The sequence below is a fragment of the Cupressus sempervirens genome, chromosome 5 (genome assembly GCF_028749045.1).
Source record: "Cupressus sempervirens isolate cs-2001-9-10 chromosome 5, ASM2874904v1, whole genome shotgun sequence".
In the NCBI taxonomy this organism is placed as follows: Eukaryota; Viridiplantae; Streptophyta; class Pinopsida; order Cupressales; family Cupressaceae; genus Cupressus; species Cupressus sempervirens.
This window is the reverse complement of record NC_143122.1, coordinates 186,042,657-186,051,923: the sequence shown is the minus strand read 5'-3', so window position 1 is coordinate 186,051,923 and position 9,267 is coordinate 186,042,657.

Sequence of the window (9,267 nt, the reverse complement as noted above, 5' to 3'; positions counted from 1 at the left end):
AGACCTCCACCCACCTTCCAAGATAGGTTGGAAGAACTTGAAGTAGGAGAAGGTGTAACAAATTTTAAAGCATTAAAGTATGAGATTAGGACTAATGAAGAAAACAAGAAAATAGAAGATTTGGTCATGGATAAAATGGGTAAGTGGAAGTACTCACCTAATCAGCTTACATCTTAGATTCCTAATGTTTTAATGGAGAAGATCAAGCCAATATGGGAATTTTCCATACAAACTATGAAAGAAATCTATGAGAAAACCCTAAGGAAAATTTTACTAAGCTTAATAGATAAATAGATTGTGAAATATCTAAAGAAAAATGAGCCAAAATTAACTCTCAAATTCAACACTTGTTTGGTTCTCATGAAAGACATTGAACATGTTGTAAGGAATACAACAAACACATGGAAAAATATCTATCTTTTACATAAACTGAGTGATTTTCGTGTTGATGTAAAATATGATGATGATGGTGATGGAGATAAGGATGAAGAAGGGGATGGTGTAGAGTCAATACATTTTTTTATTATTGATAATGAAGAGTATAAAGAGAAAGAGGCTATGGAGGAATCAACACAAGAAGATCTGATTATTGCAATAGTTATTGCCTCACTTTGTCACTATCCAAGCAAGTTATTGACAACATCAAGTGTAGAGATAGTGTTAGTAGGATTGTTTGTGACTAATAGTGTGAATACAAATGTCCAATCACTCCTTGCTCCAATTTAGCTTAGCACACCATTGACTAAAGTGACCTCCACTTCATCTACCAAGCTATAGACTCTTCCCTCTTCTACCAAGTTGGCTACATCAATTTTGAATACATCAGTTTTGAGCACATCACTTTTGGACCCACCTATGATTTCCACATCAATTTTGGATTCTTCAGGTATTTCTATTAGTATTCCTTCAATAAGTGTAATATCAATTTTTACAGCTAGTCCTAGTTTGTTTACAGTTATTTCTATTCCAGGAACACAAGCAATATTCCAGGAACACAAGCAATAAGTGCAATGATAGTTGAGACCAAGCCTCATCCAAGCACAAAATTTTTGAGCAAAGGAAAAGAGATGGAGGAAGAAATAGACCTAGATGAGGAAATTGTAATCCCTAATTAGGAAATTTCCAAGCTTAATCTAGACCAAATGAAGACATTTGGTGAATGCCTCTAGAAGAAGGCCAAACAACATAGATTAAGAGAGGAAAGGGATAAAGAATTTAAAATTATTTAGGATGCAAAGAATATTTTGGTAGATGCTATAGGTGTAGACATTGATTCTTCATAGCCAATTTTTTATCAATTAGTAGAGGCATTGCTAAACTTGAGTGAAGATACTGATGAGTAGGATAAGTTATTATAGAAGGCATAGAAGAAATTTGAAAATAAAGTGTTGGAGCACATTGCTCAAAAAATAGCTATCTATCAAGTATAAATTTCTACAATTTTGGGCTCTTTAGAAACATCTTGTACAAATGTATCATCACTGTTTGGTAAGCTATGTGATGTTTCTAATTTTACCAAGGAAATAAAGGACAAATTGTCCAATATAGATGAAGACCTAAAGGCAAGTGCTTAGTAGTTGCAACTTAACCCTAGTTCAAGTTTTGTACACTTCAAGAAGATAAGGTTTTTGATAGATATGCAAGCAGAACTGCTTAGAGAAGAAGCAAGGATTAGATCTACATTAGTAGATATACATAATACATGATTCTTCCTAACATGGATATACTATAAGAACACATTGCACATTCTAAAACTCTCATCAATGACAAGATTTCTCCATAGTAGACCATATGATAGAGTTTTTTGCAGAAGTGAAAATTGCACTATACAACATTAAGATATTGCAACAGGACTAGGACAAGACCTTGGCAATCATACTTAAGGTACATTCAGATTTTTTATCTCATTTTCACATTAACATGTAAATAAATAGAATAAATCTTTGGCATTAATCTCAAAATGGGGAGAAAGATATATGTATAGGGGGAGTATATACTATGAATAAAAAGATATGAGAAAGATGTATAGGAGGAGATAGATGGACAAAGATGTAAAAAGTAATGGCGAAGAAAATGTAATAAGTTGTAAAAAAAATGGGGAAAATGATATGTATAGTAAATATATGTTGTATATAGCAAGAAGATGTATAGTATACTATATGAAAGAACCTTACCATGTAAAGATATATATCTTACAAAATCAATTTTGAAAAATTGTAAAAATAGTATACTCTACCAAGCTAGTATCACAAGGTGATGGTATTCAGGAAAATTATTGTTGATAAGTGTTTTTGTCACTAATGTCAAAGGGGGAGATCATTGACATATCAGTCAAATTTCTTATTAGTGACATACACTTATTATGATTGTAAATAACTATCTAGATTATTGTATAGGTAATAGTGTTTGCCAAGAATTTTAGTTATTGCCGAGTTCTACAATTGCTATCAAGTCCATTGGACAAATTCTAGTGTTTACTAAGTAGTTATAGTTACTATGAAGCTCAACAGTATAAACTATGCATCTCAGTGTATGCTGAGTTTACTAGTACAAACCAAGTTTTATAATGCTTACTAAGTTTGCAATTTATGTGATTCAAGTCTAGTGTTAATCAAGCTACTCAATGTTAACTAGGTGACTCAGTTTATACCAAGTTTGAGGTGATAGTGTTTACCAAGTCATATAATGTAAACCAATAGACTTAGTTTATATGACAAGTTTCATAGTATTTACCAAGTCACCAGTGCAAGCCAAGTTCAAGACCACTTGGAAGTGATCAGTATGGAGTGAGCTTCTACATCTACCAAGTGCATGATGATGCCAAGCATTAACAATGGATGCCAAGTATCAAAAAATCACTAAGTTAGTCTTTAGAACCTAAGTGTCTTGATTTGAGTTGACTTTGTAATATCTGTGTAAACTTTTATTGTGACTAACTTTCTAATTTGTATAATTGGAATGGTATATATATATATATAGTGTATTTTATCACATCCAATGTGTGTAGTATGATGCATATGAAATGTAATCTAAAGAGAAGAATAGAAGGTGTGAATTACAAAGGCTACAATAGTATAAGGAGCAACAAAGATTCATCTATCACAACAAGGTAATTTGTACACTTAAAGGAATCTCATTTAGAAAAAAAAGTTGTAGATTAGAGATCAGCTACTATTTCATCCTTATAGGTGGATCAGTCAAATTATTTAACAAGGTAGACCTAACATTCTTTTGTAAATCTCTTTACTGAGTGCATACTTCATTGTATGTTTGTAAATCCTTTCACAAGGTGGACCTAGCAATTCTTAGTGCTCCTAATAGGGCAGATCATCATAAGTGATCAATGTAAACCTTAACAGGCCAACTTTATACTATAGTACTAAAGCTTGTGGATATCATCACCACCCTAGTTTTATTTTCTATTTGGAAGGTTTCTGGGTGACCAAATCTTTGTGTAAAAGTTTTATGAATACTTTCGTGTTTTCAATTTCTTATGCATACAATTAGATCAGATTATATGTGAAGGATTAAATGCTAATTGGATTGTTGGATTAAGAGTTAAAATTATAGAAATTTTAGGAGTTACTGATTCATCCCTCCCCTCTTAGTAACTTAGCCTAGTTAATAATATTTCCAACATTGCATCCTCCTCAATTGTGATCTATGGTGGAGCTATAGTCGCAACATATATGTCCTCCTACCATTGACCACTTTGTGCCTCTGACGTACCTCTGATGATACCACTCACATATGATGGAATTGCACTAAGTGGCTATTCAATCAACAATTGTACAACTTGATAGGTTAAAATTAGATCAATAGAAAAACATGTACTCATAGCCCTCAAGCAGTCTACTAAGGACTCCATGGAGATGCCAACCTCATGATACATATCATCACTTCAATATGATGCAACAATTTAACCACTTGTAGATGAAGATCATGATAGTGTCATGTATCTACACACTTGGTCAAAAGACATCTCATGAACTTGGGTAGGAATAGTGGCAATCCTCTCATACACATCTCTACGTGTATCATCTACCACCCTATCTCTAGCTATAGCTAACTCCAAACTTTTTTGGCATCACCAAAATGTTTGGACCAATAAATGCTCATTTATTAATGGGTACAGGAGCATCTAGGTGTCTAAATTTATCTAAGAACCTATCCTGACCATGCCTGCCATGCCTAGGGATATTAGTGTAATCAACCTCTCAATGTAGATGAAATTTTGCAAACAATTGTTTGCATAAATATAAAGGTAACTCATCTTTTGGGGTCACATGTGATGTGCGACCAACCAATGAGGATACATGAAAGGTACCACCAATGGATTAGTACACCTCGTAGTGTGGTAGCCTCTAACTCTTTTCAAAGGTCAATAATTTGGGAAAATGCTCTTCACACTCTCCACTAAGACCATCTCATCTATCTCCCTCCATCACAAACCACCACTGATAGTATGGGATAGAGCACTATAAAAAGTTTCCAAACTAACACTATCATAAGGGTTTAAACCATTGATAGTGCCCATCATGCTAATTAGCTTATCTCTAATCACAATCACCTTATTCCTATGTTGTAGGGTAGGTGAAGCCTATAAACACTAATCAATAGTATCAAGTGTGCTTTGTAAGAATTGAATAGTATCACTAAATAATGTCTCCCTATCTTAGGTACTAGTAGTCAATCTATGGGATGAACCACTTTGTGGATGACCATGTACACTAGCCTCTCTAGAATCACTACCCCCCAATGCCATAATGATGAAAGATATAAAAAAAAAAAACTAGATAGATTGTAGTAGAGATCTACACATGCATTCATGGACATATATACATAGATTATTATATAAACTAATTAAATGAAAACATACTAACTATAAAACATATAAAGAAATGTTAATTAAATTACATTTTCTTTAGTAGTAGGTACAAATCAAATTTAGATAACAATTTTAGGGATTATGGGGTTAGAGAGAAGTTTAGGGTTTAGAGAGATGGGGTTTAGGAGTTAGAGAGTGGTTTAGGGTTTAGAGAGATGGGGCTAGGAGTTAGAGAGACAAAGGGTTTATGGGGTTACAGAGTGGTTTAGGGTTTAGTGAGATGTGGTTTTGGACTTAGAGAGCAGTTTAGGACTTAGAGATAATTTAGGGTTTAGAGAGATGGGGTTTAGGAGTTAGAGAGTAGTTTAGGGTTTAGAGAGATGGGGTTTAGGACTTATAGAGTGATTTAGAGTTTAGAGAGATGGGGTTTAGGAGTTAGAGAGAAATTTAGGGTTTAGAGAGATGGGATTTAGGAGATAGAGAGTAGTTTAGAGTTTAGAGAGATGGGATTTAGGACTTTGAGAGTGATTTAGGATTTAAAGAGATGGCTTTTAGGAGTTAGAGAGTAGTTTAGGGTTTGAAGAAATTGGGTTTGGGACTTAGAGAGAAATTTAGGGTTTAAAGCGATGTGGTTTAGGAGTTAGAGAGTGGTTTAGGATTTAGAGTGATAGGGTTTAGGAGTTAGAGAGAGATAGAGTGAAGAGATAAAGTTATGTTAGGGATTATGGGTTAGGGTTGGGATAGATGAGGTTGTGTGTGTGTGTGTGTGTGTGTGTGTGTGTGAGAGAGAGAGAGAGTGAGAGAGAGAGAGAGAGAGAGAGAGAGAGAGAGAGAGAGAGAGAGAGAGGGAGGGAGAGAGAGAGAGAGAGAGAGAGAGAGAGAGAGGGAGAGAGAGAGAGAGAGAGAGAGAGAGAGAGAGTTATGTAAGAGAGAGAGATAGATGAGATGGGAGAGATGAAGTTATGCTAGGGATTAAATGGGGTTAGAGAGCGGTTTAGGGTTTAGAGAGACGTGGTTTAGGAGTTAGAGAGTGGTTTAGGGTTTACAAAGATGGGGTTTAGGAGTTACAGAGTGGTTTAGTATTTAGAGAGATGTGGTTTTGGGGTTAGAGAGTGGTTTAGGGTTTAGAGAGATGGGGTTTAGGTGTTATAGAGTTGTTTATTATTTAGAGAAATGGGGTTTAGGGGTTAGAGAGATGGGTTTTAGGAGTGGGAGAGATGACATTATGTAAGAGAGAGAGTAGTTTAGGGTTGGAAAAGATGAGGCTATGTAAGATAGAGAGAGATGAGATGGTAGAGATGAAGTTACATTAGGGATTATGGGGTTAGAGAGAGGTTTAGGGTTTAAAGAGTGATGGGGTTTAGGAGTTAGAGAGAAATTTAGGGTCTACAGAGATATATAGAGATTATGAGTTAGGGAGGGATAGAGGGTTAAAACTTTGAGATCTAGAGAGAGGAGTTTAGGGTTCAGAGTGATGAAGTTATGTAAGTTAGAGAGAGAGAGAGAGAGAGGTTTTGAGATTATATGGTTATAGAGTGGTTTAGGGTTTAGAGAGAAATTTAGGGTTTAAAGAATAGTTTAGGTCACCATATTTGGATTTAACGTTCAATATCAGAGTTAGAGACCAATCTACTTCAATGTAAGATTTTTATTTTGAATTTGATTAGGTTTAATGTCAAGTGATTTAGTTATATTCAATGTTAAGGTTTCAATTAGAATTTATTTGTGTTCATGGTAAGAGGTAAAGTTTTATTTAGTTCAAACTGATGATTTTATTTACCAATTTATAGTTGTTTCTAAACCTTTACCTTTAGAAAAATTCCTAATGATTTTTAATAATAATAAAATAAAAACATTTAAATTGTCTAATTTACATCTAACCAATTTTCTATATATAATAAGTTTTTTCTATTTTTTTTCTAAAGTTTCTAACTGTTCTAGTATTTTCTAAATTTTCTAATATTTTCAAAAAGTTCTCTAATATTTTATAAAGTTTCAAAATTTTATAACTCTTATAATCTTTTCTAATTTTCTATATAATTTTCTACATAATTTTTTATTAATAATATTTTACAATTAATCTAATTTCTCTAATAATTTCTAAGTTTTACCAAATTTCAATACTTTTTCTAAACTTTATCTAATATTAGAGTACTCAAAAACATAAACGTATAATAATATAAAAAATTTGAACTCTTTAAAACAATCTATATTAAAAATACTTATTAAAAACCATATTTCTACTTAAGAAAACATAAAACATATTAAAAATTAGGGGGAATTGCTGACATGCCCAATCTAATTGAATGACTCCTATAGCTCTTCCACTCAACAATTCTAGAAAGTTCATATGATGAAAATGATAGGCAAATTTGTCTTTTTGTTGCTTATATAATTTTTATCATTCCAGCCAGATTTGATCTAGCTGGATCTCTATGAATGTGTACATGCCACTTGGCATCTATTCAGTGCCATGTGGTTTCAGTCATATTTGGTCCCCCTAGAAGTCATCTAGCTATATTTGGCCCTATTGGAACCTTAAAGTTAGCCCCAAAGGTGACATAGATCCGTGCTTTCACCCAAATACAAAGAATAGTTGCAAAATATATGTGCATTCTAAATGCTTGTTGAAAACAATTGTTCAATTGTATATTGTCTTTTATTTTACACAAAATGTCAAGTCTTTACTAGTTAGTGTCTACCAAGCTCACTCAAGAAATGAAGACAATTTCTAGTGCATTCCAAGCATTTTAGAGTTTACCAAGTTTAGAGTTGGTATCTACCAAGTTCACTTGGGCATCAAAGAGAAGTTGCCATAGAGTTAGTATCTACCAAGTTCACTCAAGCTCCAACGAGAAGTTGGGATGTAACTAATGTTAACCAAGCTCACTTGGTTACCAAAGGAAATTCAATTTGGGATGAAGTGTTATCTCAATTCACTTGGTTAACAAACAAAAGTCTTTTCTGAGTTAGTGTTGACTGAGTTGGGTTAGCTAATGAAGGATTTTTCTATATCAGAATATTGAATTTGTTATATTAATTTATTTGTTCTAGTTGACTCAAGAGTTGATTATTGAATTTTTTATGTGTATTCAAGCTAACTTGACAAGGTAATTCATACGAGTATAAGGTCAAGTTGAGGATTGAATGAGAGTGTGTGGATGAGAAGAACATGAATAAAGGAAGTGAATTTGAAGGATAAATATAGTATCCTTGTCAACTGAGCTAGAAAGAACATTCTGATAAAGGAGGATCAAGTAATTAAGCCAAACCACAGATCAAGTCAATTACATCAATAATCAGGTCAATTCATTATTACTCTCTAATAATTGTAGTAGTGAGACCAAATCTCTTAAAAGAGTTAGCTTACAACTATTTTACAAATCATCCAATAAGGTGGAATTTCTAAATTGAAGTGTTTGAAGACCACTAACCAGGCCACTCCTAATAGGGTGATCTAAATCATTTAATAAGGTCACACCTAATAGTGTGTTTTGTAACCTTTAACAGGGTTGGCTCCTAATAGGGCTCACTTTAGAAGAGTGAAAAACAATAACTATTTGCAATTGGTGATTTTCTCAAATTGGGTTTCCATATTAAATCTTGGTATCTCATGTGTTCATGTTATTTGGTTTATATTTTCACAACCAAGTTAATTAAGGGTAATCAAATTTAATAACTTAGAATCTACATGTTTAGTGTTAACAAAGTAATAGTGCTTATATTCAATATTATCTGAGTATTTACTGAGTGACAATGATTTTTAGTGTAAACTGAGTTACTTTGTTAACTAGGTGATTTAGTGCTAACCAAGTTACACCAATATATTTAGAAAAGTTTTCTTTTATTCTATAATGAAATATTAAGGTTTTGGGATTTATTTTCATGGTAATTGACTCATCTCTCCCCTCTCAATTACTCCTCTTAAATTTCTAGTAATTGGTATCATAGTGTTTGGTGCTTGTAGATAAGGTTTCAAGTGTTGACATTTCAGTCAAGTTTGTTTATTAGTGACACACACACTTAATTGGATAGCTGACAATTACCAAGTGTATTGTATAGTTAACAATGTTAACAAAGTAATTTAGGATCTACCAAGTTCTACAATTGCTATCAATTTTTAGGAACAATATTCAGTTTACATCGAGCAGTTTCTACCAAGTTTGTGATTATTAGTTCAAACCAAGTTCTTCAATGCTTACCACATTTGCAGATTCAGCAATGTGAAGCTAGTGTTGAACAAGCTATAGAGTGTCAACCAAGTTATTTAGTTTATACTAAGCTCGTAGTAATAACATTGATTGAGCTATGCAATGTGAATCAAGTGATTTAGTTCATATGTCAATTTTCACATTATTCACCAAGTCACCAATGCAAACTAAGTTTAGACTAATTGGAAGTGATTAGTATGAACCAAGCTTTTATGTCAACCAGTGCAT